Source organism: Salmo salar, chromosome 09 (assembly GCF_965601325.2).
Source record: "Salmo salar chromosome 09, fSalSal1, whole genome shotgun sequence".
NCBI lineage: Eukaryota > Metazoa > Chordata > Actinopteri > Salmoniformes > Salmonidae > Salmo > Salmo salar.
In genome coordinates, this window is record NC_138299.1 from 121325997 (window position 1) to 121349112 (window position 23116).

The window sequence follows — 23116 nt, forward strand, 5'->3', positions numbered from 1 at the left end:
TCATTCTGAACAGGGCTACTTCTACATTACACAAAGGAAAAACATCAACCAATTTCTAAAGACTGTTGACATCCAGTGGAAGTGATAGGAACTGCAAGCAACTGCCTTCGAATTATGGATTCTCAATGAATACCCATTGAAAAGAGAGTGACCTAAAAAAAAAAAAATCCTGGATGGTTTGTCCTCGGGGTTTCGCCTGCCAAATAAGTTCTGTTATACTCACAGACATCATTCAAACAGTTGTAGAAACCTTAGAGTGTTTTATATCCAAATCGACCAATTATATGCATATCCTAGCTTCCGGGCCTGAGTAGCAGGCAGTATACTTTGGGCACACTTTTCATCCGGACATGAAAATAGCACCCCCAAGCCATAAGATGTTTAAACTTCTTGAATTCAACCATTATTGAGTTCAAATACACATTTAGATTTGTGAACAACAACCACAATCTGTAAGGCGCAAATAGCTAAATGAGAGAGCAGCAATGTGATTCACTTCAACGCGCTATGTAGATGTTAATAATAAGTGATATCCATATCGCTGTAGACTTCACCACTGCTGTCATCCTTACCTCCAAGCGTTTATTCATGTTGGATAATCTTTGGATGCCAACAGCAGTCACATCATTGGAAGACATAGCTTGGACTGTAGCCTACAAAAGCCTATTCTTGCTCTTTTCCCACGATTGATCATAGTGGTCTCTGACTTCTGGTCAGACTCGCTCAGGTGGAACAAACTTAAACTTGTGCCTTTTTTCAATGCTGATTTGAATGTCATTGAGAAAACAGAGAAGAGCCAGAATTCTTTTCCGCAAAAATCCTTTCTGAATTAAAAAGTATTCCAAGAAGTAACCATCTAGTTATTCAAAGTATCTGTAATCTGATATTTTTGCTGGTACTTTAACCGATTACAGTTACCGTTTTTTTGTAATCCGTTACTCCCCAACCCTGAAATTAATTCATTACAATTAACAGGTCAAAACTAACCAGGTAGCGACAGAAAAACAATAGGATCCAAAGGACTGCACATATCATAGAAACAACACTGTAAAAAAAAGGTAACTCTGAATCATGAGCCATCAATAAAAGCATAATGAGGAAGGGTATTGATAAGGTTGTCAAAGGGACTGTATCTGTCCATCACAGACAGATTCCTTCCCTTTCTGGAGGTGTAGGACTGATTTAATTCCAGTAGATGTCAGTACAGTATTATGTCAAACGCCTCTGCGAGGGATAAACTACCATAAGAGCTTGACCATATGTGTCGTCAATTTGTTAATAACTTATCAAGGATTAATACACCTTCCTCTAGTCACCTGATGATTATTGAGACCACACACACTCATAAAATCTGAGATTGGCCACAGTTGGGAGAACCTGCAAATCGTGCCCATCCCACTTTATAAATGTACTCATAATCCCGCTCCTGACTATATGTCTCTAAGTATAGCCTCAGGGTAAGGTTTGATCCTGGCTTGTAATGGGCACAATGTTGGCATCAAGGATACAGATCACACTATCAGCTTTAAAAAAAATAATTCTCTCCTCCGAGCTTCCATGGTACAGAGGGCAGAGAGAGCTGGTAGTCCCATCCACCACACTACCAGGTGTGAACAGGGAAGGGAATCAGGGGCTATGCTAATTTGTTAAAGAGCAGACCTAACTCACTAGAAATTCAAAAGGAAATGATCTCAACAGAGAAAAATGTCCTCTTGTGTGCTACCTATATCCCCCCACTAGAATCCCCATACTTTAATGAAGACAGCTTCTCCATCCTTGAGTGGGAAATCAATAATTTCCAGGCCCAGAGACATGTACTAGTCTGTGGCGACCTAAATGCCAGAATTGGACAAGAACCTGACACACTCAGCACGCAGGGGAACAAACACCTACCTGGGAGATGACAGCATTCCCACCCCCATATGCCCCCCTAGGCACAATTAAAACAACATAACCAAAAGAAACGGGTCACAACTCCTGCAGATCTGTTGCACAGTATGTACATAGTCAATGTTAGGCTTCGAGGGGACTCCTATGGTAGTTACACCTATAGCTAATCTGGCAGTAGTACTGTAGATGACTTTATTACTGACCTCAACTCAGAGTCTCTCAGAGCATTCACAGTCAACCCACTGACAACAATATCAGATCACAGCAAAATCACAGTCTACTTGAACTGAGCAATACTCAATCATGAGGCATCAAAGCCAAAGGACCTGAATAATGTTAAGAAATGCTATAGATGGAAGGAAAGTCATTTGGAAACCTACCAAAAAACAATTAGGCAACAACAAATTCAATCTCTTTTAGACAACTTCCTGGACAAAACATTGCATTGTAATAGTGAAGGTGTAAACTTGTCAGTAGAAAACCTAAACAGTATATTTGATCTCTCAGCTTCCCTATCAAATCTAAAAATGTCAACAACAATAACAAATGGTTTGATGAAGAATGCAAAAACCTTAGAAATAAATTGAGAAGCCTATCCAACCAAAAACATAGAGACCCATAAAACCTGAGCCTACACCTTCACTATGGTGAATCACTAAAACAATACAGAAATACACCACAGATAAAGAAGAAACAGCACGTCAGCTCAATCAGCTCAATGTACAGTATTTTAAGAATCCATAGACTCTAACCACTTCTGGGAAAACTGAAAAACACTAAACAAACAACAAAACAAAGAGTTATCTATCCAAAATGGAAACGTATGGGTAAACCCCTTCTCCAATCTTTATGGCCCTATACAGTGCCTTGCAAAATAATGCATTTTTCCTATTTTGGTGCATTACAACCTGTAATTTGAATGGATTTTTATTTGGATTTCATGTAATGGACATACACAAAATAGTCCAAATTGGTGAAGTGAAATGAAAAAAAGAACTTGTTTCAAAAAATTCTAATAAATAATAAACGGAAAAGTGGTGCCTGAATATGTATTCACCCCCTTTGCTATGAGGCCCCTAAATAAGATCTGGTGCAACCAATTACCTTCAGAAGTCACATAATTAGTTAACCTGTTAGGGCTAGGGGGCAGTATTGACACGGCTGGATAAAAAACATACCCGATTTAATCTGGTTACCACTCCTACCCAGTAACTAGAATATGCATATACTTATTACATATGGATAGAAAACACCCTAAATTTTCTAAAACTGTTTGAATGGTGTCTGTGAGTATAACAGAACTCAAATGGCAGGTCAAAACCTGAGAGATTCCTTTACAGGAAGTGGCCTGTCTGACCATTTGTTGAACTTCTTTTCCATCTCTATCATTTACTAAGGATCTCTGCTCTAACGTGACACTTCCCACGTCGTCCATAGGCGCTCAGAGCCCGGGAAAAAACAGAATGTCGTCATTCCAGCCCCAGGCTGAAACACATTATCGCCTTTCTCAAGTGGCCGATCAAGGGACACTGGCTTATGCGCGTGACCCCGACCGCCCCCGCCTTTGGGATTTTTTCCTCTGTTTGCCGAAAAGGAGATTCCCTGTCGGAATATTATCGCTTTTCTATGAGAAAAATGTCATAAAAATTGATTTTAAACAGCGGTTGACATGCTTCGAAGTACGGTAATGGAATACTTAGAATTTTATTGTCACGAATTGCGCCATGCGCGTGACACTTCGCAGTGCCCTAGTTTGGGTGTAGGGCCTGATCAGAGCCTGAAGGTACGGAGGTGCCGTTCCCCTCACAGCTCCGTAGGCAAGCACCATGGTCTTGTAGCGGATGCGAGCTTCAACAGGAAGCCAGTGGAGAGAGCGGAGGAGCGGGGTGACGTGAGAGAACTTGGGAAGGTTGAACACCAGACGGGCTGCGGCGTTCTGGATGAGTTGTAGGGGTTTAATGGCACAGGCAGGGAGCCCAGCCAACAGCGAGTTGCAGTAATCCAGACGGGAGATGACAAGTGCCTGGATTAGGACCTGCGCCGCTTCCTGTGTGAGGCAGGGTCGTACTCTGCGAATGTTGTAGAGCATGAACCTACAGGATCGGGTCACCGCCTTGATGTTAGTAGAGAACAACAGGGTGTTGTCCAGGGTCACGCCAAGGTTCTTAGCACTCTGGGAGGAGGACACAATGGAGTTGTCAACCGTGATGGCGAGATCATGGAACGGGCAGTCCTTCCCCGGGAGGAAGAGCAGCTCCGTCTTGCCGAGGTTCAGCTTGAGGTGGTGATCCGTCATCCACACTGATATGTCTGCCAGACATGCAGAGATGCGATTCGCCACCTGGTTATCAGAAGGGGGAAAGGAGAAGATTAATTGTGTGTCGTCTGCATAGCAATGATAGGAGAGACCATGTGAGGATATGACAGAGCCAAGTGACTTGGTGTAAAGCGAGAATAGGAGAGGGCCTAGAACAGAGCCCTGGGGGACACCAGTGGTGAGAGCACGTGGTGCGGAGATAGATTCTCGCCACGCCACCTGGTAGGAGCGACCTGTCAGGTAGGACGCAATCCAAGCGTGGGCCGCACCGGAGATGCCCAACTCGGAGAGGGTGGAGAGGAGGATCTGATGGTTCACCGTATCAAAGGCAGCAGATAGGTCTAGAAGGATGAGAGCAGAGGAGAGAGAGTTAGCTTTAGCAGTGCGGAGAGCCTCCGTGACACAGAGAAGAGCAGTCTCAGTTGAATGACCAGTCTTGAAACCTGACTGATTTAGATCAAGAAGGTCATTCTGAGAGAGATAGCAGGAGAGCTGGCCAAGGACGGCACGTTCAAGAGTTTTGGAGAGAAAAGAAAGAAGGGATACTGGTCTGTAGTTGTTGACTTCGGAGGGATCGAGTGTAGGTTTTTTCAGAAGGGGTGCATCTAAATGTCACATGATCTGTCACATGATCTCAGTATATATGCACCTGTTCTGAAAGGCCCCAGAGTCTACAACTCCACTAAGCAAGGGGCACCACCAAGCAAGCGGCATTATGAAGACCAAGGAACTCTCAAAACAGGTCAGGGACAAAGTTGTGGAGATGTACAGATCAGGGTTGGGTTATAAAAAAATATCCCAAACTTTGAACATCCCACGGAGCACCATTAAATCCATTATTAAAAAAAGGAAAGAATATGGCACCACAACAAACCTGCCAAGAGAGTGCCGCCCACCAAAACTCACATACCAGGCAAGGAGGGCATTAATCAGAGAGACAACAAAGAGACCAAAAATAACCCCGAAGGAGCTGCAAAGCTCCACAGTGGAGATTGGAGCATCTGTCCATAGGATCACTTTAAGCCGTGCACTCCACAGAGCTGTGCTTTACGGAAGAGTGGGAAGAAAAATAGCCATTGCTTAAAGAAGAAAATAAGCATTTCTTCAAGAAAAAAATAGGCAACCACATTTGGTGTTCGCCAAAAGGCATGTGGGAGACTCCCCAAACATATGGAAGAATGTACTCTGGTCAAATGAGACTAAAATTTAGCTTTTTGGCCATCAAGGAAAACACTATGTCTGGCGCAAACCCAACACATCTCATCACCCCGAGAATACCATCCCCACTGGTCAGAATTGAAGCAATGATGGATGGCGCTAAATACAGGGAAATTCTTGAGAGAAACCTGTTTCAGTCTTCCAGAGATACGAGACTGGAACAGATGATCACTTTCCAGCAGGACAATGTGCCTAAGCATACTACTAAAGCAACACTTAAGTGGTTTAACCTCTATGGGACCGGCGGGACGAATTCGTCCCACCTACGTAACAGCCAGTTGAATCCTGTGGCGCGATTTTCAAAACCTTTGAAATGCTATTACTTCAATTTCTCAAACATATGACTATTTTACAGCTATTTAAAGACAAGACTCTCGTTAATCTAACCACACTGTCCGATTTCAAACAGGATTTACAACGAAAGCAAAACATTAGATTATGTCCGCAGAGTACACAGCCAGAAATAATCAGACACCCATTTTTCAAGCTAGCATATAATGTCACAAAAACCCAGAAGACAGCTAAATGCAGCACTAACCTTTGATGATCTTCATCAGATGACACACCTAGGACATTATGTTATACAAAACATGCATTTTTTGTTCAATCAAGTTCATATTTATATCAAAAACCAGCTTTTTACATTAGCATGTGACGTTCAGAAAAAGCATACCTCCGGGGAATTCACTAACAATTTACTAAATTACTCACGATAAACGTTCACAAAAAGCATAACAATTATTTTAAGAATTATAGATACATTACTCGTCTATGCACTCGATATGTCAGATTTTAAAATAGCTTTTCGGATGAAGCACATTTTGCAATATTCTGAGTAGATAGCCCGGCATCACAGGGCTAGCTATTTAGACACCCGGCAAGTTTAGCCTTCACCAAAATCCCATTTACTATAACAAAAATGGCCTACCTTTCCTGTTCTTCGTCAGAATGCACTCCCAGGACTGCTACTTCAATAACAAATGTTGGTTTGGTCCAAAATAATCCATCGTTATATCCGAATAGCGGCGTTTTGTTCGTGCGTCCCAGACACTATCCGAAATGGTAAATAACGGTTGTGCGCATGGCGCATTTCGTGACAAAGAATTTCTAAATATTCCATTAACGTACTTCGAAGAATGTCAACCGCTGTTTAAAATCCATTTTTATGCCATTATTCTCGTAAAAAAGCGATAATATTCCGACCGGGAATCTGCAATTAGCTAAACAGCCGAAGGAAAATACTGCATGGGGTCGAATCGGGCACGCGCCTAATTCCATTGTCCTCTGATGGGCCACTTGGAAAAGGCGATAATGTGTTTCAGCCTGAGGCTGCCTCGTCATCATTCAGGTTTTTCCCGGGCTCTGAGAGCCTATTGGAGCCCTAGGAAATGTCACGTTACAGCTAAGATCCTGACTCTTCAATACACAGAAGCAAGAACAACAACAACTTGTCAGACAGGCCACTTCCTGCATGAAACCTTCTCAGGTTTTTGCCTGCCATAGGAGTTCTGTTATACTCACAGACACCATTCAAACAGTTTTAGAAACTTTAGGGTGTTTTCTATCCAAAGCCAATAATTATATGCATATTCTAGATTAACCAGATTAAATCGGGTACGTTTTTTATCCGGATGTGAAAATACTGCCCCCTAGCCCAAAGAAGTTAAGGGGAAACATTTAAATGTCTTGGAATGGCCAAGTCAAAGCCCAGACCTCAATCCAATTGAGAATCTGTGGTATGACTTAAAGATTGCTGTACACCAACGGAACCTATGCAACTTGAAGGAGCTGGAGTAGTTTTGCCTTGAAGAATGGACAAAAATCCCAGTGTCTAGATGTGCCAAGCGTATAGAGACATACCCCAAGAGACTTGCAGCTGTAATTGCTGCAAAAGGTGGTTCTACAAAGTATTGACTTTTGGGGGGGGACGGGGGGGGGGGTGAATAGTTATGCACACTCAAGTTTTCTGGGTTTTTTGTCTTATTTCTTGTTTGTTTCGCAATAAAACATATTTGCATCTTCAAAGTGTTGTGTACATCAAATGATACAAACCCGTGCAATTACATTAAATGAACTACAGGACAAAATACAAACTCTCCAACCCAAAAAGGCTTATGATGTTGATTGTAATCTCAATGAAATGAGGATACATATCTTCTACTCTCCTTCTCTCCTCTCAAGCTCTCTATGCAAATCTCTTTCTCGTCGAATCACTCACTAACCCGCCCTCTGTGCAGAGAAAAATAATTCACTCTGCAAGTCATGCCTCTCACTCCATCCATCTCCAGCCCTCTCTCTCTACTCCCTACCTCCCCTTTTTTCCCTACCTCCCCTTTTCGCACTCACTTCTTTTTTCCATTGGTTCCATGTGCTATATTTCTGCTTAACTCCTCTAAACTGTCCTCCTCTGATTCACTCACTGCTCTCATCTTCTCTCTCTTTCCCTTCCTTCCTCCTTATCTTGCTTACTATGACTGTACTTGTTCAGTGCCATCCATTCCCGTAGTTTCAGGCTCATCATCGTTCTGTACATGCACAGAACACCGGGACTTATAGGCTTGCGGAGAGGCCCAGTCGAGGGATTATTTAGCAGTTTATTGATACAATGAGTCCTTCTCTACTCTGTAGTGGAATACTTTTGGACAGTTTCTGCACTAACACTGATCGTCAGTTCTGCATTGGATTATACTCAAACATTTCATGCTTATTGGGACCAGAGGATGCTGGTGGGAGGAGCTATAGGAGGACTATAGGAGGCTATAGGAGGCTGGAATGGAATAAATGGAATGGTATGGTATCAAACACATGGAAACCACGTTTGACGCCGTTCCATGAATTAAATTCCAACCATTCCAATGAACCAGTCCTCCTATAGCTCCTCCCATCAGCTTCAACTGATTGGCACATGCGCTTGCTGCTCAGTTGTCTGCCAGACTGTATTTTAGAATATAGTTCCACACTTCAGCAATCTGCAGAATATTAAAACGACTGGTAGTAGTGACTGCTTCACAAATTTAGCCCGTTAATGACTCGCCCATACACTATGGTAAAACATCTGCTAAACCTCAGAATTAACCCTAGATTATGAAACAATCGAGAAAAGTAAAGTGATTTATATGCATTTCCTTAGTCAGCTTTGGTCTCAGCTGGTGGTGGGCATAGTGGTCATGCTTCACAAAATGTGAACGCTGCTGTGTGTAACATCACACAATTAAGTAACAACTGGAGACAATTCAGCCAAGAGAGGAAAACATCAATAAGTGTAATGAGCTTTTTTTTCTCTGCTATAGTTTTAACAACTGTAATCAAACACCTTATCTAAAAAATGAGAACGTGATAAGCAAACATGAGGGAGGAACATCCTTTATGAACAGCCTCCTGGATGGGCAGAAAGCAGTTGCCTCCTGGTCCGGCTGGATGCTGGTGTGAGCCGTCTCTCCCTCGTCTATGTGGAGGATCACTGACATCAAGCCCAGGTCCTTTTGGCTCTATAGAAGAGGGAAGACTGGGAATGTCATCAGAGTGTTTGTGTCACAGCCCCCCTTCCTACAAACGTAACAGATTCATCTATTATACAAGACACAGGGAATGTGTCAGACACATCCTCTACCCCTCTCAAAGGAAATGGGGGCTGAGACATGGGGGCTGAGTTGTTTTTCTGAGTAGGGAAAGGGAATGTTGTTGTTTGTGTCATCTTGGTCTTTGACATCAACACTAGCATCATCACCATTTCCTCTTTTCCATCAAAATAAATCAGAATAACCTCCATCGTCGTCATTGTTACACTGTCATCATCCATCAACATCATCATCACAGTTATTTAAATCTGGTTGCCGCTGCCCATTCGCAGGGAATTCATTTCAAATAATCTTCCACTCTCAGCATAACCACACTCCACCCATACATCATGTGAAATGCCAAAGTTTTAGCACTAAGACAGAGTTTCAAGCAAATTCTTTAGCTATGCTCTATCCAGGGATTTGGTTATGGTGCCGATCAAGACTCCCATCAATCTCTTATTCCCTTCATCTGTCTCTATATGCCATGTGATGCAATGGCACGTCTATTGTTCTGTTACAAGAGTATACTTTTTGGGACATGCTTGTCTCCCCTTGCTGGTAATTTTAGGTAAGCAGTTTCTTCATTCAGTGACCTTGACGATACCTGTCATGTGACCTTAGTAAACAGGATGTTTTTTTTTTCAGTGATGGAAGATGATACTTGTGTTATATTGACAGTACCTTTGTAATCTCCATTAATCTGCAAGTGTCTTGTGCCTTTCATAGCGTTGTTGGTATGTAACATATTCTTTGTTAATTACTTACCGGTTATTTTGGTGAACTTACATTTCAGTGGTTATCTATTTTTCTCAGTTTCACCATTTCACTGTCAATAAACCTGAGGACAAATAGATATCCTATATCCAGACTCTCTGCATACAAGGAGGACAGAACCTCTGTGAGGTTTCTGTGGAGTGGTCGCTGGTCGTCAAGTGTTAATGGCAGGAAAGGACATCAGACATCTGTCAGGTATTATGCCTTGTTCAAAACAACTGGGAACTTGTGAATTTCTGACTTCAATGCTTTCAAGGCAACTTTGAACTAGGTAAAAAAATTTGCTCCGACTGGGAAAAATAACTTTGAGTGGTCATCCAACTCAGAATGCCAAGTTGGAAACTCTGTCATCTTTCTAGGGCTCTGACTCGAAAATGTCAGACTTGCTAACTGGCTGTAGTTATACACGTGTTTAACCAATTAGCAAGTCAAACATTTCAGAGTTCCGACTACCACGTGACGTGGCACCAGTTGTCTTGTAAGCACCATTAGAGGTTTCCTGATGGGGATGACAGGATGTGACAAGTCAGTGACAGGCATAGACTTAGACAGACATTGCATTGTATCTTTCCCTTTTGGCGTCTGTGAGAACATGGGCAGCACCATTGGGACCATTTCCATTTTGAAGTAGTTAATTTTCTTCTTCTACTGCTTGAGTTGGCAAACAAACTGAAAGGGTGCATACTGCCACTTGGAGTGTGTTGTTTGAACAGGTATAAAGCCAAGGTTGGATATGGAACGTTTAATCACAAGCATAATTCATTGACTGATCCCTCCTGATGACCTGGATGGATTCATGTGATCCTTCCTTAACCTATAGGAAGTTCCACCCAGTTGACTACTTCACAATGATGAAAGTCCTCAATGGCACTGCCCATGCTAAAATTGTTTTTTTGGCACTAGAGTCCTCTGTCTATACTGAACAAAAATATAAATGCAACAACTTCTACAATTTTACTGTGTTACAGTTCATATAAGGACATGAGTCAATTGAAAAACATTCATTAGACTCCAATCTATGGATTTCACATGACTGGGCAGGGGCGTAGCCATGGGTGTAGGCCCACCCACTTGGGAGCCAGACACGCCCACTGGGGAGCCAGACCCAGCAAATCAGAATGAGTTTTTCCCCACAAAAGGTCTTAATTACAGACCTAAATACTCCTCAGTTTCATCAGTTGTCTTGGTGGCTGGTCTCAGACGATCCCGCAGAAGCCAGATGTAGAGGTCCTGGGCTGGAGTGGTTACACGTGGTCTGCGGTTGTGAGGCTGGTTGGACGTACTGCCAAATTCTCTAAAATGACGTTAGAGGTATCTTATGGTTGAGCAATTAACTTTAAATTATCACGCAATATTCCTGCAGTCAGCATGTCAACTGCGTGCTCCCTCAAAACTTAAGACATCTGTGGCATTGTGTTGTGTGACAAAACTGCACATTTTAGAGTGGCCTTTTATTGTCCCCAGTACAAGGTGCACCTGTGTAATGATCATGATGTTTAATCAGATTCTTGATATGCCACACCTGTCAGGTCAATGGATTAACTTGGCAAAGGAGAAATGCTCACTAACAGGGATGTAAATCAATTTGTGCACAAAATTTGAGAGAAATAAGCTTTTTGTGCGTATGGAACATTTCTGGGATCTTTTTTTTAGGTAATGAAACATGGGACCAACACTTTACATGTTGCGCTTATATTTTTGTTCAGTATATTTCGATGGTGACAGGTGACATAATGGTCCTGACAGATGACCAGGGAGATGCCTGACCTCATAGTGGGGGTCAGGAAAGACATATGCTATTCATAATGCGTGGGCTGATTGATTCACTCATTATTACATGAATAAAACAGAGCCTGTGTTCAAGCAATACAACATTATAATGGAGTGGCTGGCAGTGCCGGTTAGTTTTGTAGATCAATTGCAAGCCTCAAAATATTTTCATTACCTTTCTGCAGATTGTGATCTGATGGTAAAGGCAGAATACTTCCATTGATGAGTAGTAGCGGAAATTTGAAATCCACTAATGTAGATAGTTATTGCCGGTTGTGATCTTGTTGAACACAGCGAAAAGCAATCTCAACGAGCTGATTATCTGACTCAACTCTTCAACACCCAGTGTCTCTCTCTGCACAGCGGACGAGAGGCTATCAGATGCGAATAACATTCACATTTAATCCTGACGACAGCACAACTTTTGTCCACATATTTAATCTCTGAGTTTTCCCCACTCTTTCCTGAGGCAAAAATATGCTCTACTTATGAAAAAATATGAGAAACTTCTGACTTGTCTGACGGTGTTTGAACTGACTGAGAAGTTATGTTCATTTGCATATGAGAACGTCTTTGATGGAAGTGAGAGACAAGCTCCTGAGAGTTCCAAAGGCCATCTTAATTGTTATAAAAAAGAACCATTCTGTTTCTTCTGCTCTTTCAATTATCTTCCTGTGTTATTTGAAGTTTCTTGACAGACTGTTGAACTTCATGTGCTGTATAATAATGATACTGGTAAGTATTACTGTTGCAATTAAACCAAAGACAGGACATTTGTTTTATGATTAATCTAAAAACAGGTTTCTTCTACACATTGCTACAGATACCAGTACTTTGAATGTGAAGACTTGCTTCAAATATGTAACCTTAATGTAACCTATATGTCAATGCGGAGGCTCTCAATTTCTCTCACCCCTGGATGGTCTGGAAGAGGGGGATGGATGTTCTAATGTAAAATCCAGCGTCTGATGCCAGCTTCACAGAGGTGCACTCTGCAATTGCAAGCCTGTGATATACTCCTCCACTACAGCTAGCTAGCCTTCAAAGCACTAACTGCTAGCCACGTCAGCCCACTATAGACTCCTCAGTTATCTATCTATATTGCTCCATGATTAGGATGTGATGTAAGTACCAAAGTAGGTTTGGTTCATAAGCTTTGTATCCTGTCCAACTCAATCACAAAGCACTTCAGTGGAAACTGGAGTTGAAAACATTGTTTCAATGTAACTGGCCCCAAATGATAACAGCAGCAATAGCGTAGTAATTAATGAGGGCCCAGAGCCCTCCAGACACTATTGTCCTGTGGGACATGGACTTACTGTACCATCCCTGAACAACTCAGCTAGCTGTGACTCTAAGTCACTCTGGGCCGTGGCATTGTTCTGTTTTTGAATAATCAGTCCTGCGAGAACAACAGAAAAGCCTCAGGCACTTGCCTCTGACCAAGATTAGTCATTTATTGAATGGATACTAAATCATCCTTATCCATAGTGATTAGCACAGTGATAAGATTGGAGGCATCAGGACATTAGAGCACTGTCGTGTTAACACCTAAAATGACTAAAGACTTCTTGTAAATTAACCCAAATCTCAGCTAGAGGACACAAATCTGGTCTCAGAGGAAGAATAGATTTTCTTACTTTGACTGCTCAGCTTGCAAGAGTAACATCAACAGTTTTCTGCTAAGTCACTGGTCCTTTTCCTCTGGGTATTAGAGATAAGTCAACATACCCTCCAGTCAGAACAGTGTGCACAGCGGCAATGGGCGCTGGGCGATGCCATGTAAACGGACACTAATGAGGTGGCAATGGCAGCTCTCCGTTTCGAGACGCCAGTTCGTTAGGAATGCACAGGTTGGTGACCCGCATTTTGGAACACCGTCCGAGAGCGTTCAAATGTTAATGAGTCTTGGATAAGGTCAAGGTGCGGAATAAATGAATTTTGAGACAACCCAGAGAGAGGTGGGATGATAACGTGAAGGAAGTCTGGAGAGCACTGGCATGGATCTAATGACAACTGCCGTGGCTGTCTGGAAGACGTTGTTTTTCAAATCAAAACAGGAAGTCTAGTTATGTTATTAATGCAGTGTTGTGTTTTGGAGTTCCGGTTATATTGGATGGGTATATGTAGATGAGTAGTATTTGAGGGAATTTCATCGTACATATTTTAAAAGGAAAGCTTCTTTTGAACCCATTCACACCCACTGCGGTCTTTCTCAGAAGTAATTTACACCTTCATGGTTCCATTTTGGAGCAGTTATCACAGTCTCTTCATGTCTCTATTTCATCGCCTTTCTTCAATAAATGGAGGACTGAAGTGACAATATGAAATGTGCTATGAAATCATGAAACGTTAAGAAATCTATACTGAAGTTTTACGATTAATTTGCGATTACACAGCTCTGATTGAAAATGTTATATTTATTAAATAAGTACAGGTAACTGCCAAAAGAAAGTAAACACCAACATAAAATGTCTTAATAGGGCTTTAGGCCACCATGGGGCACCAGAACAGCTTCAATGCGCCTTGGCATAGATTCTACAAGTGTCTGGAACTATATTAGAGTCTGGAAGTGTCTGGAACTCAATTGTTAACTCATTCTTCCACAAGATATTCCATCATTTGTTGATGGTGGTGGAAAACACTGTCTCAGGTGCCGCTCCAGAATCTTCCATAAGGTTGAGATCTGGTGACACACACACACACACACACACACACACACACACACACACACACACACACACACACACACACACACACACACACACACACACACACACACACACACACACACACTAGCTTTAAACCCCCTATGCTCCTTTGAGACCCCTCTTTCAAAGTCACTGAGATCTCTTCTTCTAACCGTGGTAAACAAAATAATGGGCAACTGGGCATTTTTATACATGACCCTAAGCATGACGGGATGTTAATTGCTTAATTAACTCAGGAACCAAACCTGTGTGGAAGCACTTCCTTTCAATATACTTTGTATCGCTCATAAATGCAAGTATTTACTTTATTTTGGCAATGACCTGTATTTCTAAATATGAATGTAATGCAACACAAATGACAAGCGAGTAATGCCATTGGCTTAACCAGGTGAAATCCATGCAGGACTGTAGCTCCACTAAAATATGCACTGCAGATGCCCTCTCATAGTCCATGTTAAACACATCTCAAGCAGCCTGATGGGAAACAAGCCATCATTGTCCAATAAGATCTCTTAACTCAGGAACATATATTTGCATTAGGGTTGTGGTGGGCCGGATGAGGCTTGGTGTTTGTGCCTGGCCCAGACGTGAGCCTGTGTAATGATTTCTGGCTTCTGCCACCGTGCCTCAGCCTCGCCGCCAGAAAGATAAGAGAGGCGATGATAGTGTCCTCTGAAGGGCCAGCCATCCATCATCACCCACGGTCCTCCTCTGTTCTCACGCTTGCGTGACTTACGGCTGAGCTGTGTACCGCGTTTAAGCTTGTAAGCCTCGTGTCAATTACAGCCCTGAGCGTAGATGGTTACGTGTAGATAAACCACACATAAGCTGATTAATTGAATAATGACTTAGTGAAGAGACACTGTATGTTAAACACTAAGGATACTTGTGTGTGTGTGTGTGTGTGTGTGTGTGTGTGTGTGTGTGTGTGTGTGTGTGTGTGTGTGTGTGTGTGTGTGTGTGTGTGTGTGTGTGTGTGTATTTGTGTGCGTGTGTTATATGCGTGCCTGCACACACATTGCTAACCAACCAAACCCTTTTGTTGTGTGATAACTGTCAAGTGGGGTTGAGAGGAGCGAAAAAGAGAGATACCTCATTGACAGTTCATCAATAATTATCATTTGGCCTCAGATTAAAAGGTTAGCTTGAAATAAATGGGGTTAGTGAGGGAGATGAGAGTTACTTGTAGATGTAAATAGGTTGGACATGCTGATACAGACATTTGGGGATGGAAGACGAGACAAATATGCACTGAATATTGACCCACTACTTCAAACAGAATAAGGTGAAATGCATCCATGCTCTAACTGTCAGTCACTGGCTCCAATCATTTGAAAGCCATGGCTTTTCACTTGAGATGTTGAATCCATAGGTCAACAGGGTTAATGTAATGCATCTGCTAACCTAGCGTATGGTTCCCCTGCGCGGAGGCGTGTGTGGAGTCTGCAAGGCTGGCGGAAGGAAAGGGAAACTGTGGGATGTAAATAAGGAGAGGGAATGAATCACACGGCGTAATGGAAAATGTCAGGGCAACCTTCTTCCCTTCTTCTTTCCTATTGCTAAACACTGGTTCTCATCCTCTTTCCTCCTGCTCACTCTCTATGTATCTCCCCACCACATTATTCAGCAGAATTTGCATGGGAACAAAAAGTGTATGTAAATCACATTAACACTTTGAGGTGGATGTGAATTAAAACTTTGCCCTTGTCTGGATTACCAGGCCGCGTTCAAATAATATTAATTTGGACTAATTCAAAGTCATAATAGGTTAACATTAAGAGGCTGTCTGGCAAATTATTCCACATTGTTTAGCGGATGTCTGGACAAATTTAAGAGCGTGTCTACATCCATGAAGTATGGGTAGGGGATGGTGGAACGCGGAGGGAGGGGTGTGTGTGTGTGTGTGTATATGTGTATGAGAAGAGTGCTGCTGGCTTTGTATGTCATTCGCAGACATAACCCAAGGAAATGGAAAGAAATTAATATAGGAGAATGAAGGAGCGATTGGAACTAGCCATCACGTAATATAATTTCATCAACGCTGGTAGACTTTCAATCAAATTTCATGGCCTTCAAAGAAATGGTAAATTATTCAAACGCTTCACTGATAATGAATCAGGTGGGTGGTTACACAATAGATGAGTTGAGTTCTCCCCTACTGTACATGATAAAGTACTGTACTTCGAGCACTTCGAAGAATTAAGCAATAGTGTAGTGTAGTGTTGTTGTGTATAATTTTATCATACTAGCCCCCCCGCTCTGACTCTACTGATAGCTATGTTATTGACGAAAAAGGTTATTTCTCTGCCTGTGATATGTGGTTGTCCCACCTAGCTATCTTAAACTTCTACGGGATTGGTGTCCCTATACCGGGACGGTTGAGCTGACGTGCGCTAATGTGATTAGCATGACAGTTGTAAGTAACAGCAAACTTTCCAGGACATAGACATGTCTTCTATGGGCAGAAAGCTTACATTCTTATTAATCTAACTGCACTGTCCAATTTACAGTAGCTATTACAGTGAAAAAATACCATGCTAATGTTTGAGGAGAGTGCACAACTACAAAAAACTTTTACATTCATCTCTGAATGTAAATAATGTACTTACATTCAATAATCTTGCTCTGATTTGTCATCCTGAGGGTCCCAGAGATAAAATGTAGCATAGTTTTGTTTTCAAATGTAGGACTGGGTTCTGCAGTTTGAACCGCTGCTGTCTCTGGCTCCACACCCACCCCACCCGGTCATGTAGATGTGTGAAAGTAAATGTATAAGCTAATGATCCATCATGTATGACATACCTGAAAGTGTGTAAAATTAAATTTTGTATTACCATATCATTTTTGTATGTTCTCTATAGTTATGTACTTCAAAATGTATCAATTAACCAATTTGGCACATTTGGGCAGACTTGACACAAAATATTGTCCAGCATTGTAATGCTTCATTGAATAAATCTGAAACTGCTGCCATCTAGTGGCCAAAACTAAATTGCACCTAAACCACAATATTATATTATGGCCTTTCTCTTGCATTTACAAGTTTTTTTGTTTGTATTATCTTTTACCAGATCTAAGTGTTTTATGTTCTCCAACATAAATTTCACATTTCCACAAACTTCAAAGTGTTTCCTTTCAAATGGTATTATGAATATGCATATCCTTGCTTCAGGTCCTGAGCTACAGGCAGTTCAATTTGGTTATTTTATGGTGAAAATTGAAAAAAAACTGTCATATCCTTAAGTTAAGATGAATGCACTAACTGTAAATTGCTCTTGATAAGAGATTACTTAAATGTCAATGTAAATGTTAATCTGTTTGATGCCTTAACATATATAGGAAACAAGCAATGGAAGTAGAACTAAGGTTAATAGTATGAGGCGTCATGAGTATTCATCTGAAAAGGTTCAATTGTACCCCATGTGGTCAGCTAGACATATGAAACATTGATTCGTCATTTAAATTCCACTGTACCAAATAACGGATGAAATGAGATAAGATCAATGGCATAGATTTCTCTTCTATCTCTCTGTGAGAGACATATTGAAGCTGCTCAGAGGGAGGTCAAAACGTCACGGAGTGTCTAGCCAGCAGTGGGACACCCTCCAATATCGATCCATCCCCCTACTGGGTCTTAGTTTGGGCCCATTGACCATCCCTCACTTCTCTCGGGTAAAGTAGACTGCAGTACAAAAACAGAACTTTAGGTCAACGACTTGAATGTACAAACTGAGTTACCCATGAAAATGTGTGAAATGAAACCCACATACTTTCAATTGTAGGAGGGTGGTTCCAACATGTCCATTGACAAGACATCAAAGATGAATTTTTACATTCCCAACCCCTTACATTTGATGCAACATTCTAATTTCACCTCCATCTTTCTTCTCTATAACTCATGACTACATATTACTCAATATGGATGAAGCCTCTTACTGAGCATTCAACCAGCATCCAACCAATCAATCAATCAATCAATCAATCAATCAATCAATCAATCAAATGTATTAATAAAGCCCTATTTACATCAGCAGATGTCACAAAGTGCTATACAGAAACCCAGCCTTAAACCCCAAATTGCAAGCAATGCAGATGTAGAAGTGCAGTGGCTAGGAAAAACTCCTAGAAAGGCAGGAACCTAAGAAGAAACCTAGAGATGAACCAGGCTCTGAGGGGTGGCCATTTAAGGCCAGATTGTTCTTCATGGTGTTCAAACGTTCATAGATTACCGGCAGGGTCAAATAATAATCATAGTGGTTGTAGAAGGCGCAACAGGTCAGTACCTCACGGGTAAATGTCAGTTGGCTTTTCATAGCTGAGTATTCAGAGGTCGAGACAGCAGGTGCAGTAAAGAGAGAGAGAGAGTCGAAAACAGCAGATCCGGGACAAGGTAGCACGTCCGGTGAACAGGCCAGGGTTCCCTAGTCGCAGGCAGAACAGTTGAAACTGGAGCAGCAGCACGACCAGGTAGACTGGGGACAGCCAGGAGTCATCAGGCCAGGTAGTCCTGAGGCATGATCCTAGGGCTCAGGTCCTCCGGGAGGGAGAGAGGGAGAGAGAGATACTTAGTGGGAGCATACCAGATAAGACAGGATAATTACACCAGACATAACAGACTGACCGTAGCCCCCTGCACATAGACTATTGCAGCATAGATACTGGAGACTGAGACAGGGGTGGGTCGGGGGACACTGTGGCCCCGTCCAACTATACCCCCGGACAGGGCCAACCAGGCAGGATATAACCCCATCCACTTTGCCAAAGCACATTCCCCACACCACTAGAGGGATATCAACAGACCACCAATTAATACCCTGAGACAAGGTTGAGTATAGCCCACGAAGATCTCCTCCACCACACAAGCATGAGGGGCAAAACTGGACAGGAAGATCACATCTGTGACTCAACCCTCTCAAGTGACGCACCCCTCCTAGGGACGCCATGGAAGAGCACTAGTAAGGCAGTGACTCAACCCCTGTAATAAGGTCAGAGGCAGAGAATACCAGTGGAGAGAGTGGAGCCAGCCAGGCAGAGACAGCAAGGGAAGTTCATCACTCCAGTGCCTTGCCGTTCACCTTCGCACCACTGGGCCAGACTACACTCAATCATAAGACCTACTGAAGAGATACGTCTTTAGTAAAGACTTAAAGATCGAGACCGAGTCTGCATCTCTCACATGGATAGGCAGATAATTCCATAAAAATGTAGCTCTATAGGAGGAAGCCCTGCCTCCAGCCGTTTGCTGAGAAATTCTAGGGACAATAAGGAGGCCTTCGTCTTGTGACCGTAGTGTACGTGTAGGTATGTACGGCAGGACAAATCTAAGAGATAGATAGGAGCAAGCCCATGAAATGCTTTGTAGGTTAGCAGTAAAACCTTGAAACCGGCCCTAGTCTTAACAGGAAGCCAATGTAGAGAGGCTAGCACTGGAGTAAAATCATCACATTTTTTGGTTCTAGTCAAGATTCTAGGACCCGAGTGGATCATTGCATTAGTCTAATCTCGAAGTGACAAAAGCATGGATTAACTTTTCTGCATCATTTTAGGACAGACATGTTCTGATTTTTGCAATGTTACGAAGATGGAACAAAGCTGTCCTTGAAATATTCTTGATATTTTCATCAAAAGAGAGATCAGGGTCCAGAGTAACCGAGGTCCTTCACAGTTTTATTTGAGACGACTGTACAACCATCAAGATTAATTGTCAGATCCAATAGAAGATCTGTTTGTTTTGCTGCCATTCCTTATGTCTGAAACACAGGCTTCCAGGGAGGGCAATTTTGGGGCTTCACCATGTTTCATTGAAATGTAAAGCTGTGTGTCATCCGCATAGCAGTGAAAGTTGACATTGTGTTTCCGAATGACATAACCAAGAGGTAGAATATATAGTGAAAACAATAGTGGTCCTAAAACGGAACCTTGAGGAACGCTGAAACTTAAAATTGATTTGTCAGAGGACAAACCATCCACAGAGACAAACTGATACCTTTCCGACAGATAAACTCTAAACCAGAGCAGAACTTGTCTGTGTAGACCAATTAGGGTTTGTAATATCTCCAAAAGAATGTGTTGATTGATGGTGTCAAAAGCAGCACTTAGGTTTAGGAGCACGAGGGTAGATGCAGAGCCTTGGTCTGGCACAATTAAAAGGTCATTTACCACCATCATGAGTGCAGTCTCAGTGCTATGATGGGGTCTAAAACCAGACTGAAGCATTTTGTATACTACATTATTAGTCTTCAGGAAGGCAGTGAATTGCTGCGCAACAGCTTTTTCAAAAAATGTTGAGAGGAATGAGAGATTCGATAGAGGCCGATAGTTTTTTACATTTTCCTGGTCAAGGTTTGGCTTTTTCAAGACAGGCTTTACTACTGTACCTTTTAGTGAGTTTATTACACATCCGGTGAATAGGGAGCCATTTATTATGTTCAACATAGGAGGGCCAAGCAGAGGAAGTAGCTCTTTCAGTAGTTTAGTTGGAATAGGGTCCAGAATGCAGCTTGACGGTTTAGAGGCCATGACTATTTTTATGAATGTGCCAAGAGATACAGGATTCAAAAACTTGAGGGTCTCCATTGATCCTAGGTCCTGGCAGTTCTGTGCAGACTCAGAACAACTGAGCTTTGGAGAAATACGCAGATTCAAAGTGGAGTCCGTAATTTTCTATCTAATGATCATGATCTTTTTATTGAAGAAGTTCATGAACATGTGACTGTTTAAGTGAAAGCTATCCTCTCCTGTTGAGTGCTGTTTTTTAGTTAGCTTTGCAAGACCATCAAAAATACATTTTGGATTGTTCTTATTGCCCTCAATTAGGTTGGAAAAATAGAATGATTGAGCAGAAGTGAGGGCTATTTGATATTACACGGTACTGTCTTTCCAAGCTAGTTGGAGGACTTTCAGTTTGGTGGATGCTATTTCCGTTCCAATTTTCTGGAAGCTTGCTTCAGGACTCAGGTCTTTTCTGTATGGGAGACATTTCTTGTGACAAAAGTTTTCTGTTTTTAAGGGTGCGACTGCATCTATATTAAGCAAACCAGACACTTTTCTTGTTTTTGAAATGTATGGATGTTCAGGAGCGCGCTCTAACACTCAGACATAATTTACAAACTAAGCATTTTTAGTGAATCCGCCAGAGCAGGTAGTAGGGATGTGTAACGCCCTGGCCATAGAGAGGGGTGTTTGTTCTTTATTTTGGTTAGGCCAGGGTGTTATATTGGGTGGGCGTTCTATGTTTATTTTTCTATGTTTTTGTATTTCTTTGTTTTGGGCCGTGTGTGGCTCCCAATCAGGCACAGCTGTAGTTCATTGTTGCTGATTGGGAGTCACACATAAGTAGCCTGTTTTTCCTTTGGGTTTTTGTGGGTGATTGTTTTCTGTTTCGTTCATTTTTGACCAGACAGGACTGTTTGCTGTCGTTGCCGGGTGTTTGTAGTGGTTCATTTTTATTAAATATTTAAAATGAATACACATCCTCCGCTGCACCTTGGTCTCATTACGACGACACACGTTACAGAATCACCCACCAAAAAACAGACCAAGCAGCGGAGGAAGGAGCAGCGCAAGGAGAAGAACCAGGAGAGGAGCTATCTGGAATCGTGGACTTGGGTGGAAATCCTGGACGGTAAGGGACCATGGGCTCAAGCTGGGGAGTATCGCCGCCCGCAGTGGGAGATCGAGGCGGCGATAGCTGAGAGGCGCTGGTGTGAAGTGAGGGAGCGCAACAGACACGAGAGGCAGCCCCAAAACATTTTTTTGGGGGGGGGCACACGGGGAGATTGGCGGAGTCAAGCAGTAGACCTGAGCCAACTCCCCGTGCTTACCGGAAGCAGCGTGGTACTGGTCAGGCACCGTGTTATGCTGTGAAGCGCACGGTGTCTCCAGTGTGCGCTCATAGCCCGGTGCACTATAGGCCAGCCCCCCGCAAGTGCCATGCGAGTGCAGGCATCGAGCCAGGACGGATTGTGCCAGTTCAGCGCGTCTGGTCTCCAGTGCGCCTTTTCGGTCCAGGTTATCGTGCACCGGCTCTGCGCACTTTGTCTCTAGAGTGCTTGGAGGGCCCAGTTCGCCCAATGCCTGCGCTCCGCCCGTGTCGGGCCAAAGTGAGCATTCAGCCTGGAGTGTGGGTAAAGAGCCTACGTACCAGAACTCCAGTGCTCCCCCACAGCCCGGTTTATCCTGTGCCTCCTCCTCGGACCAGGCCTCCAGTGGGTCTCCCCATCCTGGTCAGTCCTGTGCCTCCTCCACGGACCAGGCCTCCAGGGGGTCTCCCCATCCTGGTCAAGCCTGTGCCTCCTCCACGGACCAGGCCTCCAGTGGGTCTCCCCATCCTGGTCAGTCCTGTGCCTCCTCCACGGACCAGGCCTCCAGGGGGTCTCCCCGTCCTGGTCAAGCCTGTGCCTCCTCCACGGACCAGGCCTCCAGTGGGTCTCCCCATCCTGGTCAGTCCTGTACCTCCTCCACGGACCAGGCCTCCAGTGGGTCTCCCCAGCCTGGTGAGTCCAGTGCCTGCGCCCAGAGCCAGGCCTCCTTCATGTCTCCCCAGCCTGGTGAGTCCTGGGCCAGAGCCGCCAGAGCCACCCGCCTGTCCGGAGCCGCCAGAGCCGCCCGCCAGTCCAGAGCAGCCAGAGCCGCCCGCCAGTCCGGAGCCGCCAGAGCCGCCCGCCTGTCCGGAGCCGCCAGAGCCGCCCGCCTGTCCGGAGCCGCCAGAGCCGCCAGAGCCGCCCGCCTGTCCGGAGCCGCCAGAGCCGCCCGCCTGTCCGGAGCCGCCAGAGCCGCCCGCCTGTCCGGAGCCGCCAGAGCCGCCAGAGCCGCCCGCCTGTCCGGAGCCGCCAGAGCCGCCCGCCAGTCCGGAGCCGCCAGAGCCGTCCGCCAGT